The following is a 5,972-nucleotide window of genomic DNA, read 5'->3' as shown; positions in this document are numbered from 1 at the left end:
ACTATCTGATTGGTTTACTGCGACTGAAAATACAAGAAACGTTGCAGTAGATATGCAAATAAAAAAATAATTAAAAAAAAAATGTTTTAATTATTTTCAGTTCTGTTTTTTTTTTTTTTTCATGCAGGATCTTCAGGAGTAATGTCTTTTACTGACCCAGGATTGTGATATAACCAAGCTGTGATTTTCCAGTGCATGGGTATAATACAACCTGGGTCATAGAAGGACAAGCAGGTCTAACTAAAGCAGCTGAGGAGCAAAAATAAGAATCTCAAACACTGGCGGGTGTGCCAGAGGAGGATTTCTGCTTTCACAAGCTTGTGTTTTATCCCCTGTAAATACTTTTTTATGACAAATCTATTGTTTTTTGTTAATTACTTTGCAACTAGAGTATACAAATATGAGTCTGAAAACGATATTGTTTTAAAACAATATGATTCATAAAGCTTTACGTAGTTTTCATATAAATACTTTGAACACTTTCTGTAAGTGTAAGAATGAACTCCTAACTTTTCAAGAAAAAAAACTTTTCTTTAAAACAGGCTGTGATAGGGCAGAGGCCTGAGAGATATCTATTTTGTAGCTGGCAGCCATCTTGGCTCAGACGCAGAGGAACAGCCTGGGACCAAGATGGCCTCCTTTGCACAGCCGCCTGTAAATTTATGTTTAATTTTTTAAGAATGTTTGGAATGCTTGAACTGATTAATTAGAAACGCGGCCAGGTGGTAATTGAATTATTGATCATCAATTAAACCCTGGCCACATGCTATAGAAAAGAATAAATAAATGTTTGTATAGGAGAGATTTGGTAAAGGCGCATGCCCAGTCTGAACAGTGGGAGAAGGAAAAGGGAGAGAAAGACTACACTGGGATCTCATCGCTTGGGTGCGTTTGGAAGAGTTCTGTTTAAATAAAGTATCGGTTCCTGTGTTTGTTTTGGATTATTAATAAAGTGTGCGAAAGCACTAAACTTCAGTAGTTAAGTCTGGGATTAGTAAGGGTGCAGACCAGCCTTGAGCAGGGGTGCCTTACCACACAGGCATAAACAAAAATGTTTGCAAAAATGTCAATAAAGTTGTATATATTTCTTTCATGCTTCAATACTTGGACACCCAAGTCATTCTGATGAGTCTATATGAGTTCTTCATGACCATCTTTAAATAATATCCTTGCAGCTGAGTATTACAGTTTAATTGCATCAGCTATTTTTATTATGAATCTAGTCTTATCATGAATCTCAAGCACTAGCCTCTAGCCCCCATTTAGAATGCAGATTGACCTAAGCATGCCTACTTTGAGACATATATAAAATGTTGAAAATGTAGAACATATATTGTACATGCTGTAAATAAAAGAGAAAAATTAAGTGATATAGGATACAGTGTTTTTTTTTTTAACTGTTCTAAGGCTTTTCATTTTTTTGTATTCACTCTACATAACATTAAGCCTAAAAATAAAACAAATACCTGTAAAGATTGAATAATTTTACTGGCAAATTTTAAGGTGATAGCTCTAGATATCATTGTAATAATAACTGTTTATATGAAAAAGTGCACAACCCCAGTAATAAAGAAGGTCAACATTTTAACAATGGCAGGAATTGCATCCTGTGTGCTCATTACATCAGACCAGCTTGTAGAGACAGAGAGGCAGCTGAAACTGGGCTCTTAGGAATACACACTCGGACTTGATATGTTCAAGGTTAGTTTTATTCAACAAGGCTTGCGCACACAGGAAGTATATGTCAGCCTGGTTTGACAGACTGCTAAACCACTTACAGTATCTCAGGTTTTTTGACTTGTGCAGTCTAAAGGCATCTGTAGGCTGAGCATTAGCCTTCACTACCACATTGATAAACAATACAACAATCACAGCACATACACTGATTAAACACCTCTAGAAATGTGTCCATAAATCAGATGTGCAGCTCTATGTCAAACCACTCACTAGAACTGCTAAATTTGCTTCAAAACAAAGCAATTGCAATGAAATCACATGTGTCAAACCATATTTGGTACCTGAGGTACACAATGTGTATGCATTGTTTATTTTTCCCAGCATTGAACCTTAACACAAATAACACCTTTTTTTTTTTTTTACACTAAAGTGTCAAAGGTACTTTCCTTGACTCTTAGTGTTTGGCAGCATCAAGCACCCTTGTTTTTGGCCATATTACATGTCAATAATTAATATCCTTTCTGAGCATAGTATAATTGTTGTTGTTTTACAATCGGTACAAATCCGAAACTGTATTCAAAACATACACCTTTGCTGTGGTACTGAGAAGTGGGTCACTCATTGTCTATTTCACCCATCTCGAATAGCTTGGTCATTAAATATCTTGCTATCCCTAATACAAAATGTTTTGAGCCCCTCTACATACAATAAATGCCACATTATTTTTCATTTTGAGGTAGAATACCTGAACACAATAGTGATTTTCAAAACACAAAGCTACATCACTGATTTTTAATTTCATTCACCAGACAAAATACTTGGGTCGATTTTTATAATACTGCTGGCTTTGTTTCTTTTGGTATTGTAGGAAGAACTGAGGTTAAAATGTATGCATTGAGAATGTAATTGATTAATATGTGTAAAGGTTTTAATTTAATTAGTACTCTGTAAATACACATTTCTTCTTTGAGTTCAATATTGTCAAGATTAACAACTGAGCAGCAAAACACATAACATTGTTATATCTTTCATGAATTTCCCTTAGAAAGTTAGAAATTAGATACAGTGCAAAAGTAGAAAAGAAGATTAATATCCAAATAGCATAAATCAGTACATTAAGTTCAGCAATCAATAACATTGAGAATGCATTCACCAGTTGTCTATAATGATCTTTTCTATAGGAAATAATAATAATACTCTTAAATCAGTAAACAAATAATGTGAATATGCAAGACAAGCATTTTGAGTAAATACAAGTCAGTTAATATTCGAATACAGATATCAGTGAATTCTAATTAATAAGATGTTATGAAATCAAACTTAATTCTTTATCAACCTGATGTTAAATTATACTTATTTTGATTATAATTCATGTCACACAAAAGTAAGCCCATTTCATGGGTTCTTATTTATTCCAGCACCTTTACTCGATTTCTTAAATCGCTGTGTGATTTTCACCCTGTGTACTCTCACAAATAATGTCTTCAGCCCTTTGGTTATAATGAAACCACATATAGTACACCATTTTACATTGCACAGCTAGCATCCTTTCTACAAATGTACATTTATTTTATTCCCTAAATATATTTTCCGTAATGCTTTTCAATTCTTTTAATTTAATGGAGAATACTCCATTTGTTTCAGAGTGCATGTTCAGTAGGGTGACAGCTTTGGGTGTTCTTCTTTCAAGCCTTTGATCAATGGGCAATCCTGTTTCACTTTGAGATATCCAACATGTCACGACATTCAGTCCATAATTAGTTTATCAATTGTTAACTTTTGCTTTCTTCAATAGCAACCCAGGTTAACATAGTTCCTTTTTAATTCCTTTAAAGAATTTGCTTCCAAGTTGGTTGACTTATTTGGGGTGTTTTAGCTGGCTTTTATTCAAAATGGTGTTTCCAAGTTCTTCTTCTCTGCTCCTCTTTCTCTTTCTCTGAGTCAATCTCACTCAAACAAAGGCTTCTCTTTTTCATGACCTTGGCATTGTTTTTCAAATCTACCCACATATCTCGTTTGCTTCAGTAACAAATGGGGGCACCCAAACAGCTGGGAATTTGGGGGAGTTAAGCAGAGGGTCCCATGTCTAATCTATATCACCATGGAGACCAGGCCAGCCTGTTCTCTACATCAAGTTGTTATTAGAATTTAAAAGAGCTTGTGCAATTAAAAATATGTTTAACCCTTTAACTACACTTATGGTCCTAGAGTATATACTATAACAGTGTTCTTCATTGCAAGGCCCGCGGGCCACTGGCGGCCACTGGCGGCCACTGGCGAACTTTAGTGCGGCCCCTGAAGTGCAGCTCCCGACAATACACAAATGTTAAAAAGGCGGTGTGGCCGCCCTCACATTGATGTCTTATAGGCAAAAATGGCCCCACTCTGAAAATTAGTGAAGAACACTGTACCATAGGGTTATGATGACGCTGTTTTATTTGGTTTGAACACCCTCAACTGCATGTATAATAACATAATCCATCTCGTACATACGTGATAATTTATCATACATATGTGATACTTTTTCCTGCAGAGGATAAACTATCATGTGCGACAGATTCTGTGGGCATTGTTTCAAATGTAAACTAGTCCCTATTCACTCAGATGTTTGTCACCATGCTGCTTGTGAGTAAAGACCCCACTCTTGTCAATACCACGAGGCAATTAACAGCTTTTCAATCAAACCTGGAAAGTTGCAGTAACAGCTACTTTCGAAATGTTAAATTGGACTAATAACCCCTGGCCTGGTCTAAGACCATTTCACACTACTAGATCCGGCCATGCATCCGACTTTAACGTGAAGGGGAAAAAAAAAAAAAACGATCACGTGCCTTTCCTAATACACTTTGCACGTACGACGGTGATACGTAAATCGTGTGTTAAAAATGACAATGACTAATGAAAAACGACTGGGAAGACACGTGGATTCTTGCAGTTCCACCCGAACAAAATTGATAAACTAACTGGTTGCGTTAAGTAAGTGAGCCGCTCAGAAAAGCTCACTTTAAAAAATGAAATTAAATGATTCAAATTCGAAAACAACATGTTTTACCGTCTTATTTAGTCAATTAATACCTAACTTCAGAAGTCGAAACCAGTTCATCGTTCTTGACAAACGTATTTGTCAATCGTGCCTGTCATCTCCACTTGCTTCCTGCAGGTGGCCATTCCGTTCGCACGTGGATTTTGAGCAGTATAGGCTATTACAAGCTTATACTTTTTATTAAGTTGTAGTCGACCATGTAAAGAAACAATGGCCTCACTTGGTGACACTTACCAAAGAAGCGTGACAGGGTATGAGCGGCCAGGGCTTAACAGGCAGAAAAGAGGGGCAGTACATGAAAGTAATGGAATTTCTGGCTTAGTACACAGAGTAAAACGTCATTATGGTAAAGTATTTTCGATAGCTCATTCTAGCTTCCTAACTTGTACATGTATTTATTACAGTAGCGATTGTTTGAATTAAAATAATGGTCATATGGTTTCTGATGCTATGACAATTGTATGCAGTTGTGTAATTATTATTATTATTATTATTATTATTATTATTATTATTATTATTAATATTATTACAACATTAGTGGAGATCCAGTGAAACGTACTAGTTAGCAAACGTTTTAATATGCACTAATAAAGTGGTTTATGATCAGTGTTTGGTGATCATTAAGTTATACTACATTTAACATTTTTTGTTCATTTATGTAAGAATTAACAACATAATTGTATTAATTTATTAAAATACTGAAACTATGTATATTTACTACAAAGCCTCCACTCCACTGCATCAGCTCTCTGAAGTGCGGTATTAACGCATCTAGTGTGCAAACTCACGACTTTTTCAGATGACGGGGATAAATGACGCGGATCCAGTAGGCAAAGGTCTTAAGAGTTGTAGTTTTGCACCACCTACATGCCAGTCTGACTAGTTGGGCATAAGTTTGTGCATCTACAACAACTTTTCAGGAATGTAAACAAATTGGACATTATTATTTAGGGTAAAATTGAGCATGATTGCGGGACAGTGACACCACAATTTTTAAAAAAATAATAAATTAACACAAATGGTTGTGCCAGTAACACGTAATACATTTTGCTGTGATATATAAACACAACCCAACAATATTCACTCAGTGTTGCAATAAGAATGGCATTAAATGAATCAAAAATATTTTACTATTCAAAATATTGAACGCGGCACGCTTCAAACTTCCACATTTTAATGTGTGTGTCACCTCAAAGAAACTTCCCCTTCCACTGTGTAACGAGTGTAGTTTCTATAGTTGATTCCAGACGGG

The sequence above is a fragment of the Polyodon spathula genome, chromosome 8 (genome assembly GCF_017654505.1).
Source record: "Polyodon spathula isolate WHYD16114869_AA chromosome 8, ASM1765450v1, whole genome shotgun sequence".
Taxonomy (NCBI): domain Eukaryota; kingdom Metazoa; phylum Chordata; class Actinopteri; order Acipenseriformes; family Polyodontidae; genus Polyodon; species Polyodon spathula.
This window is presented reverse-complemented; position numbering follows the sequence as displayed.